This window comes from Camellia sinensis, chromosome 7 (assembly GCF_055761805.1).
Source record: "Camellia sinensis isolate YWXY chromosome 7, ASM5576180v1, whole genome shotgun sequence".
NCBI classification, from domain to species: domain Eukaryota; kingdom Viridiplantae; phylum Streptophyta; class Magnoliopsida; order Ericales; family Theaceae; genus Camellia; species Camellia sinensis.
In genome coordinates this window covers 158,152,402-158,166,098 of record NC_138967.1, presented here as the reverse complement: position 1 = coordinate 158,166,098, position 13,697 = coordinate 158,152,402, and the positions used below count along the sequence as shown (strand labels likewise).

Here is a 13,697-nt window from a genome sequence, read left to right as displayed (position 1 = left end):
GAGTGATTGAGTTGAATGAAGAGAAAGACTAGCATCCTGGATAAGACAATCAGCTCTTATTATGGTGTATTTATCATATTTGTAAAATTTTATGAGTAGCTTATTAACTGAACAACATAATATTTGTAAAATTGACAAAACTTTTAAAAGTACAAATATGAATCAAAAGATAAAATGGATGTCATGAATGAGTTTTCCTGATAGATCAAAAGAATAGCATAATAATTTTGATTGATAATAGTATAATAAACTGATAGATCAAAAGAATAGATCAAAAGAATAGCATAATAAACTGAACAGCATAATAATTTTCCTGATACATCTATTTGATTGATAAATACACCATAATAAAATGGATGAGTTTTCCTGATAGATCAAAAGATAAAATGGATGTCATGAATCATATTTGTAAAATTTTATGAGTAGCTTATTAACTGAATAGCATAATAATTTGAAAGGATACAATTGCATTAAGGAAAAAGTAAAAGGCCCATGTAATAAGCAGTTCATCTAAAAGTACAATCAAATAGTTAAAAATGAGTATTCAGTCAAAAACAGCTAATTTATACCTGCCAATTGCGCACTTGGTCACTAAGAATGTTACAAATTCAGTCAAAAGCACGCAGCAAGTGCCTCTGCCAATAATTTCCCCCCTCAACAATCCAACTAACCCTTAATTATAATACAAGAACTTCGAGCAAGGACTAGGATTAATTTTCCCTTTCAAAGTGTACTAGTAGGGCACCAATTGGTTATCAAAGAAATATGGGAAAAGCAAAAGTTCATGCATGGCTCAAACATTTATATTCAGAAATTGTAACATTCTCATGGCATCAAGAAACACTAAAAGAAAGCCTTGCTAATTGAAAAAACTGAGGTACAAAATTTGAATAAGCATACATATATGTTCTCCACTCCTTTCCAAAGCACATGCACAAACATGCATACGCATAAATAAAGAAATTAATTTTTTTAACCATTTCCACATTACACAGAAACACAGTAGTCAAGCCATTAACTAAACAGACCCATTAATTAAACAAAACAAAACAAATCAATTTTATGGTTAATTAAACAGACCCATTCTTTATGGTTAACTAAACAAAAAAATAATTCGCAGACCCATTAACTAAACAAAACAAATCAATTTTCTAGTTAACTAAACAAAAAAATAATTGACAGACCCCTTATCAGTATTTATGCAAGCCCTTATCATATTCATTTTTTATGGTTAACTAAACAAAAATAACAACAGAGATTCATTTTTTTTTTTTGTTGTTCACAGACCCATTAATTTTCTGCTTATATTTCTAACCCAACCAAACAAAACAAATCAATTAATTTTCTGCTTATATTTCTAACCCAAACTATATAGTACAATAATTTGTTTTTGTTGTTCACAGACCCATTAATTCCTTTCCTTTTCACAAAGCCAAAATCCAAACGCATCTAAAGTTCCAAAACATAGCAAAAATGAGAAGGGAAAGGAGAAATCTATCCTAATTTATATAGTAAAGGTTGCTGGTGTTGCTGGCACTTATATATAAATTATTAGAGCATATATATATATATATAATATTAACTTCTGTTTAATGCAAATCGATCGATCGTCTAGAGAGAGAGAGAGAGAAAGAGACCTCACTGCAGATCGATCGTCGTTCAATGCAAATCGATTGCCGTTCAGAAGTGTAGATCGTCGGTCAGAGGTTCAGTGTGTAGATTGTCGCTCATCACTGTGTAGATCGTCGGATGTGTTGGGTTCACTGTGTAGATCGTCGGATGGTAGGGTAAAGAGAGAGAGAGAGAGAGAGAGAGAGAGTCTCTGCGTGTGTGTTGTTGGGTTTGTTTGTTGGGTCTGTCAAGAAATTAGGGCAAAATCTAAAGAAAAGGGGCCTGAGGTAGTGAGGGCGTAAGGAAAAATTGAAAAAAAAAATATATATATATATATATATATTTCCCCCCTCCATCTTTCAAATTTTCCCCCAAACTTTTGGCGACCAAACTCTCAAATTAGTCGCAAAAACAGGTTATTTCGCCGACAAATTGTTTTAGTCGCCAAATCTCAATCAATGGCGACTAAAATATTAGTCGCTAAAAGTAGTAATTTGGCGACTATTTTTTTTTTGGTTGCTGAAAATAAATTTTTGGCAACCAAATTTTTGGTCGCCAAAAAATATGTGACCTTCTGCGACCAAATTTGTAGTTGGTTGGCAAAAGTATACCACTTTCTGCGACCAACATATTTTTTGGTCGCCAAAATATAACCTTCTGCGACCAATAATATTTGGTCGCCAAAAATAATGATCATTCGCGACTAATTAATATTTGGTCGCCAAATGTCATTTTTTTGCGACTAAAATTTTTTTGATCGGCAAAAGTGGTCGCAAAATGTGTAAATTTTTGTAGTGAGCCATCCCTACCTCAAACAATCCAAGTAACAAGCTTCATTTTAATTATGGTAAATTATGCAAATGGTTCATGTAGTTTACACGATATATCAATTTGGTCCCTATTGTTTTAATTTGCTCGATTTTGCCCCTTAATTTAGCGGATTGTATCATATTGGTCTAATAAATAACAACCGTTAGGTTTGGTGGGCGGAAACTTAAACGATGTGTCAATTGGATCCATGTAATTTACATGATGTGTCAATTTGATTTCTGTAAAAATCGAGCAAATTAAAACAGCATGGACTAAATTGACACATTGTATAAATTATAAGGATCAAATTGACACATCATTTCAGTTTCAGTACGCCAAACCTAACGACCATCATTTATTGAATCAATATGACTCAAAAATGGTTAGATTAAGGTACAAAATCGAGCAAAGTAAGATAATAGAGATCAAATTGACACATCATGTAAACTACAAAGATCATTTACATAATTTACCGTTTTAATTATTGATCATTTTAGGAAAATTCACTCCTACATTTGATTTGGGATGGATTCAATGTCAAATTCTTGTTGTGGCCGGAGTATTGGACATTTAATTTGGGATGGATTCAAGATTCATTCTCGAGTGGAAACAAAATGTAAAATGTGACAATATTCTAATTTTAAAAAAAAAAATTTGAAGAAACAAGAATGAATAAGGGGTGAAAGCAAATTAAAGTATTAGAAAAAAAAAAAAAACATAAATAACATGTGATTAGAAAACAATAATGGCAACAAATAAAGACAAATGTAATAATATAAATAATTCTAATCAATAAACAAATATAACGAATAGCACACATAATAAACATAAGGGATCAATATTAGATAAAACTTAATTTGAAAATCATTTTAAAATTTTTGTTATGTGTACCAAATTTTATAATTTGGTGGCGCGTACTACTGTGATTATAGGGTGTGGAATATTCTAATTTTGAAATCATATTATTAAATACTAGTATAATATAAGAAATGTTTAAAATTTTTGAAGGTGCAACCATTCTTACAATTTGTGACAACTTTTCGGCATTGCATAAAGCATTGGTTATGAAGGAAAATTTATTAGGTGGCCTAGGCGCACTACTTGGCAGTGCTTCCGCCAATCACCTAATGTTATGCCCGTTGTTGTGTCTTTGTGATCCAATACACAATCATGGACTCTATTCTACCTTCTTCATCAATCACAAGATTTTTGAAACACCACCTAATAATGTCTCAAGACCACTAAATAACATTTCATGATTAAGAGAGTTTGTGAAGACTGGCTTCTTGTGATGATTGGCTTCGCAATAGTAACAATCATTTGTTAACATATAAAATGAATTATTGGATTATTTCATTTATCAACGGGTGTTTGGGATTTATTTATTTGGTATCTTTTTTTTTGGCTTATTTTTGTTTTTAGTAAATTTAAAAAAAAAATTTCAAAAAGTTTTAGGCTTTTAGATTTAGCTCGACAAAATGAACCGAAAATTTGAAAAAATCCAAAATAAGTCCAGAAAAGACAAAAATAAGCCATATATATATTTGTTTGTTTGTTTATTTTGGATATTTCAATTTTTGTTGGACTTTTTCAAAAAAACTTGCATTCTAGATTCGTTTACACAAGACGGACAGGAAGAGTAAATTTGATATAATTTTGAAAAAAAGAAATAATTAAAAATAAAAATATTAGAAAAAAAGGGTTGCTTTTTTAGGTGTTCTATATTAGAGGACTTGTTACTCAAATATAATAAAAATCTAGATACATATTCAACATCAAGGAGTTCTTTAGGCATGCGTCTCGGTTTTTGGATTAGTGGGTGTTAAAGCTGTGGTTAATATGAAATAATCAAGAGTGCTGTTTTTGAGTTTTTCTTTAGGGTTTGGTTATGGTGTGCAACTTACACCTTACACCTTATACCTTACACTTACACCTTACACTTACACCTTTTGTAAAAAATTAAACCTTACACTTACACCTTTTTTGAGGTTGCACACTATGTGCAACCCACTTACACCTTACACCTTACACTTACACCTTATACTTATACTTACACCTTACACTTACACTTTTTGTGTAAGTGGCACATGGTGTGCACTTGCACACTTAAGAAAACTCCTTTTCTTTATTGTAGTGTGGTTGGACTTTGGGGGTTCTTGCTTTTTGTTTTTCTAGTTAAGTGCTTCTTAACTATTTGTTTTTGTTTTGGGGGTTGTTTGGTATAATTTAAAAAAAAATTATAAAAATAAAAAAATCGTGAGGCTTAGGAGTTGGTTGTATGAGTGCAAATAGTAGTAGTAAGAGGATTTTATAATGTCTAAACCTCTCTCGATGCATTACATCTTTCCATATCTTTAATTTCATTTTTTTCATGAAATTTTTACTTTGCTGATAAAAAAAAAAAAAAGTAGAACAAAAATAATATTAGTGAATATTTGAAGTTTTTCGTATCTTTTTGAGGCAAAGTCTCATATCTCAGACCAACCCCAATATATTAGTTGCGTTTAAGAGATTTCAAACCTGAAATTATGAAAATAATACACTCCCAAGTCCCAAACTTTGACCATTCGTCCAACTCTTGGAGTTTCCTGCGCTATGCATCTACATGTCCTCATTGCAGCAAAATCTTCACATCTACGTAAAAAAAAAAAATAAATAAATAAAAAATTGTTAGTGTGATATAATGCATGGACAATAATATCATTAAAATTTAAAGAGTAAAAGCAAATAGGGAAAATTACCACAAAAAAAATAAAAAAAAAAACAAAAAACAAAAAAGCTTATTTCTGTTAAGTATTTTGTCAATTTAAACCCTTTTGATTTGTTTTTAATTTAAATCATTCACCTATTTTAATTCTGTAAAACAGACTAAAAATATTTCTATTATGTAAAACAGATTGAAAAGATTTATTTAGACATTAAACTAAATTTAACACTTTGGAGAGTTTTTTTTTTATCAGCAAAAAAACTTTATTGATGAAAAACAACATACAAACATATGGGAATACATCAATAAAGAAAAGGTGAGTGCAAAAAGTATCAAAGTAATGCGACGCAATCCTAACTAGGTTGGCACCGCGAAAATCGCCCTATCATATGTTAGCACAACCATCAAAAGTTTGTGAGAAACCAAAAAAAAACAACAACCCAAAAAAAACCCAACACAGCAAGCACCAGCTACATGACACCTCACTTTATGCAATTCCTGACTTGTTGTAGATTAGATACAAACTGATTAATTGAGTAGTTACTTCCTACCCTATTTGACTTCAATCACATGGCTACTCTTACTTTAACGAGGTCACAGAGATCTACAAAATTGGGGTACACCTCATTGAAGGTCCCATCATTTTGGAGAGTTGAACTCTTTGACACTTTGGAGGGTTGAACGCACACCATCTCTTCATAAGTACTTAGGACTTACCACACAACTCTATTTCTAAGAGTAAAACCCAAGATCTCTCATTAAGAGAGACTAAGTGGCGAAAGTGCTAATCACACATGCTAGCAACCCCTTGGTTAAGTTTTCTAACATGATTAACATCAATAAGAGAGAGGATCCTGAAATTATAAAAATTCAAAAGGACATCAATATAACTTACCCATATAATTAAAGAGTAGTTGGAAAATATTCTTGAGTTTACTGCACAGACGATGTTATGTTGCCCATCGTGCTATCCTTACAGTCCACATAAAATTGCAAAATAAATTCTGACGATGAGCTTTTCGGTTGATTCAAGACAAAAGCCAAAGTCTTATCATTGTCGATTGGTAACAAATCATACTTCACTTCGTATTTGGACTGCCAATATGGGATCCTATAGTTGAACTCCAGTTGCATGTTTTCTCCATTTGGGGCCACCTCGGGCATGATCATCGCCTCCAACTCGCTCAATGTTGTCCCCTTTTCCACCTTACAAAACTTCTTCACATGATGGCTGTAAGACACACTTTCGTGATCAGACACACTCTTTCTCCCCCCCCCCCCCCCCCCCCCCAATAGAACATAATGTTCACATCTTCTGTAGCAATCCTTCACAATTCACAATTCAAAAACCTATAATAAGTACCTAAGTAAAAAATTCGTTGTGTCATTTATTTGGACAAGCATATGGGTCTAAAAAAATGGAAAGAAAAAAAAAAAAAAAGACTGTTTAAATAAAAAAATAATCCTTTAAATTGGATGGAATATTTATGTAGTTATAAGGAAAATTTGAGTCAGTGCATTTCTTAGAAAGTTTTATAAAATTAAGTATTTCCCAATTCAATTATTATATTTTTATTTTTATTTTTTCCATTGGGGTTTGAGACTTCATATGAGGAGAATTACGTTTGACTAGACAACCACAGTCTTACAATACACATTTAGAAGTCCAGCAACACAAAACAGAGCAATTTGCAAGGTCAAAAATAAATGACTGTATAAAAAAAAAAAAATGAAATTCATGATGCATACAACAGTAACTTACTACTAAAACCTGAAGTAGTTTGTAAAATATAACTTTAGAACGCACATTATAAATTCACTTTTCGTATCATAATTTTTGTATCATATATATCTCCAACGGTAATAGGCATTTTACCTATCTAAACATTACTATAAAGTATACATTTTATTTTTCCTATCAACGGTTTCATGTTTCTGCTACAACCATACTCTTTATTTTAGCTATTCATCCAAATACTATTAATTTTATAAAATGTTATATCAGCAACAAAGATGGAGGGAAATAATCCTAATGATTAAATACATTTTGCCTAGCCTTAAAGGCTAGCTACATGTAGCTAGTGAATGTGAGTTGAGCTAAAATGCCTAATCACATGCCTAGTGCATTGGAGTTGAAAAAAGTGAGTCATACTAGGCATTTTATCTAACAAGCATTATATGTCTAGTGCGTTGGAAATGCTCGTAGAGATCCATGATGCAGGTTTATCCGGGCCTATTAGAATAATTTAGATGTATAACATAATGTTCTATGCAAACAAAGAATTAAATTAATGAAGTTAGTATGTACCAATACCAACAAAAGTGAATCATAGAAAACCAATAAATGTCAAAAGAAAAATGGTATACAAGTTCACTTTCTAGATTTAATAATGCGTAAAAAAAAATAATTAGATAATAATTAGAGAAGATATGAGAAAAATAATTGTCATAAATATTCTAATTGATTGTCATATCATTAAGTTTAAAAATTTTATTGTTAAAGTTTTTTTTTTTTTTTTTTTTTTTGAAACCAACGCTTTGTGACTACCTCATGACAGTTAAAGAATAGTCTGTTTGGTTTAATTGTTTTTAAACCTTTTCAAACGAAATAATTTTGTCTCTTAATGTATATATATTAGTGATATTTTAAAATTTTTGTCATTATAACTGATCAATATGGAAGAGAGAGAAGGTGGATGGAACCCAGTACTACGAAGGAGAAAGAGCACGATTTGGCAGCGAGGATATCGATCGGAGCAAGGGTTAATCACCATTTTCGTGGATCATATCCCAGAGTCAATGGATCCCAAAGGATTGTTCAACCTTTTCAGTAAGTTTGGAATCGTTAAAGATGTGTTCATCCCAAGGAAAAGGAGACAAGCAACAAGATCTAGATTTGGCTTTGTGAGATATGATTGCGAGGTGGCTGCAGAGGTAGCAATACAGAAGACAGATGGTTTGTGGTGTGATAATAGGGCTTTGCAGGTGAAAAAAGCAGAGTTTCAAAAGACCCAAAGTTTTGATCCGAGGGAGCGGAGGAGGATAGGTATGAAAGAAGGCGGGCAGAGGATACAAAATCAACTGCAAGGGCAGCAGATTCAATTTCAGGGAGGAAAGAAATCATATGCCGAAGTATTGGTTAATGGTGGAGCTAGTGAAAGGGAGGAGGTGGTGATCAAGACATTTGAGGAAGGTAATGGGTGGGGTTATGAAAGCTTAGTGGTGACATTGCGCAATTTTTTCGCTTTCAAGGAGTTCAGAGCAGAGTTGTATAAAAGGGGGATGAAGGATGTGATTGCAAGGGAGTGTGGAGGCAGATTAGTAGTGTTAACCTTTAGCTCAGAACAACAAATGAAGGAAGGGAAGGTCAAGCTGAGTGTGTGGGGACAGGAGTGGTGTGATTCAGTTAAAGAATGGGGGGAAGGGCACTACGTGGAGCAGGAGAGGTGCGTTTGGTTGTGTTGTTTCGGCATTCCAATTAATCTTTGGAGTGTCACTACCTTTCGCAGCATAGCTAATCATTGGGGGACGATGATCCAACTTGAGGAGGATGTTAATAACCCTCAATCTTTTCAGCAAGGCCGAGTCCGAGTAGTAACGAGGTGTATGAAGATGATTAATACGGTGGTTCATTTGGAATGTAAAGGAACTCTGTATCCAGTAAGGGTCTGCGAGGAACTACCTCGCTGTTTATGTCCGAATTTAAGTTCTAGTCGGGGTAATGTTACTGGTTTCCCTCCATCCCCAGTTAATGAGGAGGTGGACCAACTATCCGGAAATGGAGATTGTAGGAGGTGTGTCCAGAAAGTTCCTGTATCAAGGGAGGAGGTAATGGGGGGAAGGTTCGCGGAGGAGAGCAGGGTGCTGGAGACAGAAATAGAGGGACCAGATATGGTGAATAAGGATGATGAAGGTCAACATGCAGAAGCAGAAGGTGTGCTACAGGGAGGCAAGGGGCATGCTAACGTAGGTGCATGTTCCAATGAGGAAGGTCTGTTTCAAGTTGTCAACTCACAACAGGTTATGATGAAAAACTTTCAAATTTCAAACGGGGTTCTTGGCTCTTCTGGGCCTTGTACAGAGAGGGGTGGGCTTGAGGAAGGCACATCAAAAATTAATCTTGAAGTAGTGCTTGAGGGATTGCATGTTGGGCCTTTGCCCAGTGGTTTAGACAACAGGGAGAGGCTGACAGTGGAAGAGTGTGTGGCCCAGCCCAGGTTTAAGCCCAATGTGTTTCAGTCCATACAGAATAATTTAGATAGATCTGGTGTTGAAAGCAGTAAAGTCCAGGAGGTTGCAGAGAAGGCAACATTCAACAATCGTAAAAAAGGCTTTGTCAACAAACAAAGGAGAGCACTAGGCAGTTTTGGGTTCCAAAGAGGTGCCATTTTCAGAGCCACGGCTGCAGCTGTAGCTTCCTCTTTGTCATCATCCCAAAATCAATCGAGGTGTAGTAGAAGGAATTTAATTGAAGAGGCAAAGTCAACTTTGAAGGTGGGAGCAATTCTGGGGCTGCAGTACCAGGGCAGAGAGCAAGACGTTGTGAACAAAATAGTGGAGCTTGAGGAAAATGATGTGGAAAGACTTGCAGGTGAGGCAAATAGAAGATAGCAGAATGTATTCTGGGGAAAAAAAGGGTGATAATTCAGTTTATCCATGCATATTTTATCTTGGAATGTTAGAGGGCTGAGTAGATTAGAAAAAAGGGGGAGAATAAAGCAGCTGGTGAGGGAGCGGAATGTGGATGTTTTATTATTGCAAGAATCTAAGAGAAGTTCGGTGGATGCTAGTTTTGTGAAGTCTTTATGGCCTTATGAAGAGATGGAGTTTATGGGAGTGGATTCGGAAGGTTATGCCGGTGGTCTTTTGAGCATCTGGAGGCCAGAGGTTTTTAAGCTTACTGACTGCTGTTGCAGTAAGAATTTCGTTCTCTTATCAGGTATATCTAGCCCTTCTTTTATGTGTACCATAGTCAATGTTTATGCCCCAAATGAAGGTGTAGCTAGGAGAAAGTTTTGGGAGGTCTTGATTGATGTTTTTCCCCACTATCCAAACCCTTGGTGTGTGGGGGGGGGGATTTCAATGAAATCAGATTCATTAGTGAGAGGAGAGGGTGCTCCAGGCGGGAGAGGGGGATGAAGGATTTTAATGAGTTTATTAACAAATTGGAACTATCAGATTTACCTATGATAGGTAGGCAGTTCACATGGTGCAATGCAGTGGAAGGGGAGAGATGGAGTAGGATTGATAGATTTCTACTGGATTCTAGGTGGTTAGAAATATTCTCCTTTAAGCAATGGGGTTTACCTAGATCAGTATCAGATCATTGCCCTATTCTATTGAAGGAAGATGAAAGGGATTGGGGACCCAAACCATTCAAGTTCTTAAATCCATGGTTAGCTCACCCTTCATTTATGCCTGCAGTCAAACAGATTTGGGAAAATAATCAGGTGTCAGGTTGGGCTGGGTTTAGACTCATGAGGAAACTAAGGGATTTAAGATCCCATCTAAGGATATGGAATAAGGAGGTGTTTGGAAATATTGACTCTCTATTAAAGTCTGCTGAGGAGGAGTTACATGAGTGGGATTTGCAGGCAGAGTCTGGGTCTCTGGATGATGCAGGTATTAGTAGTAGAAGAGAAGTTAGAAGTCTGGTATGGAAATTATGCAGAGATAAGGCAAGGTTGTGGCATCAAAAGTCCAGGGTGCTCTGGGCCCAAAATGGAGATAAGAACACTAGGTTTTTCCACATAATGGCTAGCAGTAGACAAAGAAAGAACTTGTTGGACTCAGTGTGCGTGGAAGGGGAGTGCTTGGAGGAACCTGCTCAGATTAAACAGGCTGTGGTGAGGCACTTTAGCAAGCAGTTTAAGGAGAGTTGGGCTGCGAGGCCAAAGCTTGCGGGCCCTTTTAATGTTATTAACTCAGAGGCAGCAGCTAAATTGGAGGCAGAATTCACGGAAGCTGAGATTTGGGTAGCTATTCAAGATTGTGATGGGAACAAGGCCCCCGGTCCTGATGGTTTTAATCTGGCTTGCATTAAAAAATGTTGGTCCATTATGAAAAGTGAGATTGTTCAACTGTTTCATGAATTTCACACTAATGCCAAGCTATCATATGGGATTAATAGCTCCTTCATGGTTCTTATCCCTAAAAGGGATAGTCCTTCAGGGTTAGGTGATTATAGACCTATTAGCTTGGTCAGTTCCATATACAAGATTTTGGCCAAGGTGTTGTCTAAAAGAATAAAGCTGGTTCTCCCAATGGTGATTAGTGAGGTGCAGTCAGCGTTTGTTAGTGGTAGACATATATTGGATGGAGTGTTGATCGCCAATGAAGTTGTAGATGGGTGGCACAGAGGTAGGAGGAAGGGAATTATCTTGAAGTTGGATTTCGAAAAAGCTTATGATTCGTTAAGTTGGGATTTTTTGTTATCTATGTTGGGGAATTTTGGTTTTGGGGCGAGGTGGATTAGGTGGATGAAAACTTGTGTTACAACAACCATGGTGTCTGTATTAGTTAATGGTTCACCATCGGTGGAGTTTCAACCACAGAAGGGATTAAGGCAAGGTGACCCTCTATCTCCCTTTTTGTTCATTATAGCGGCTGAAGCCCTTAATCTTTTGTTGGGTAGGGCTATTGAGAAGGGCTTATTTAGGGGAACATCAGTAGGGTCTAATCCGATGGGCATCTCTCATCTTCAATTTGCTGACGACACCATCATTTTTTGTGAAGGAGGCATGGAAGATGTCATTAATATTAAAAGAGTTTTGAGGTGTTTTGAGGTGATTTCTGGATTAAGGATTAATTTCCACAAAAGTGTGGTTTGTGGGGTGGGTTTTACTGAAGATCAGACCAAGGAGTTCGCAAAGGTGCTCAACTGTCTACCTAATAAATTGCCAATTAATTTTTTAGGCTTGCCTCTCGGAGCAAATCCTAGAAGGAAGAGCACTTGGGATCCTGTGGTGGCGAAAATTCAGAAGAAACTATCTTCTTGGAAAAGGAGATTGTTGTCGTTTGCAGGTAGATTGACTTTGATCAAATCGGCCTTGTCTAATTTACCTCTATACTTCTTGTCAATCTTTAAAATGCCTAAGGGGATAGTAAAAGCTATATCTAAGATTCAAGCAAACTTTCTCTGGGGTAGTTCCGCAACCAGCAGGAAGGTGCACATGGTTAAATGGAGGGAGGTTACGAAAGGAAAGAATCAAGGTGGCTTGGGCATAAGGGACTTAGGTGTGGTCAACGAATGCTTGTTACTAAAGTGGTGGTGGAGGTATGGAAGTGAGGATACAGCTCTGTGGAAAGACGTAATTTGCTCTAGGTATGGTAAAAGTGGTGGGGGATGGTCTCCTGCATTGAATCATCCAGCAGGGATCTCACGGGTTTGGAAAGATATTTCCCAACTTTCGTCGGTTAATCAGCAATTGGGAGAATTTTTTGGAGAACAGGTTCAAATAGTTGTTGGCAATGGGAGGAGGATAAAGTTTTGGTATGATCCATGGTTAGAGGGCAGAGGGCTGAAGGCTGAATTTTCTAGGCTGTTTAGTTTATCCATAGAGAAGGAGGATACCCTACAGCAGATGTGTGCAAAGAGTGGTGCCTCAGGTAGGTGGCAGCTTCAATTCAGAAGGCCCCTACTAGCTTGGGAGGAAGAGGAGCTGCAGAGGCTGGTAGGTATGCTGTTATTCACTCCTAGGCTTAGAGATGGGGTTGAGGACTCATGTTCATGGTTAGCAGAGAAGTCGGGTCAGTTCACTGTTGCCTCTGTATGGAGATGGAGGGCTGCAGCTAGTGGGAATAATCTAGTAGTCCCAGCAGGAGTTTGGGAGAGTTTGGCCCCTCGAAAGATGCAATTTTTTTGTTGGTTGGCTTGGCGTGGCAGAGTTAAAACTTCATCATTCCTTCAAAGAATAGGGGCTGCTCATTTGGGTGCCAGCAACTTGTGTGTTTTTTGCCAAGCGGAAGTGGAAACTGTTGAACATGTGCTTCTGATGTGTCCTTTCGTATGGAAGTGCTGGTCTCACATGGTTGAGTGGTGGGATCAGTCATGGGCAATTCCAGGTTCTATACAAGGCCTGGTGCAGTGGTGGAATGGGGGCAGACATAATCTCAAGTCCTGGGTACTCAAAGTTTGGAAGATTGTTCCCTCTGTAGTATTATGGTCAGTTTGGAGGTTGAGAAACCAATGCTTATTTAAGGATGCCATTCCTAATATACAAGCTCTTTGCGAACAAGTGAAGGTGCAGGTAGCTTTGTGGTCCAAATGGCACTTGAAGGTGGAGTATTCAGTCCATGATTTAGTGTCCAACCTCTACCAGATCAGATGGCAGTAAGGTTCAAAGCAGTAGTAGGTTGAGGTCAAAGCAGTAATAGGTTGAGGCCAGTAAGGTTCAGATCAGTAGAAAGAAATTAAATAATCCTCAACCTGCAGTTAGTAGGTGGGAGTTTGGTTCTGATTTGTGTGGTTGAAGTGGGCTGGAGTGGGGTGTGTATTTTGTCTTGCTGATATAGTGGTTGTTCTGAATTATGTTTAGGTATGCATTAAGGTCGGATGGCTTGGGCAGAG

The 13,697-nt window shown here is 36.6% G+C and overlaps 1 long non-coding RNA gene across 1 annotated transcript; it reads right to left on the bottom strand.

Moving 5' to 3' along the window:
- Positions 1 to 4,829: 4,829 nt before the first annotated feature.
- On the bottom strand, positions 4,830 to 6,543 carry LOC114303085 (uncharacterized). Its single transcript, XR_014336310.1, has 2 exons — positions 6,024 to 6,543; positions 4,830 to 5,055 (listed from the first exon to the last, which is right to left on the bottom strand). It is a non-coding gene; the product is annotated as an uncharacterized LOC114303085 (long non-coding RNA).
- Positions 6,544 to 13,697: the final 7,154 nt, after the last annotated feature.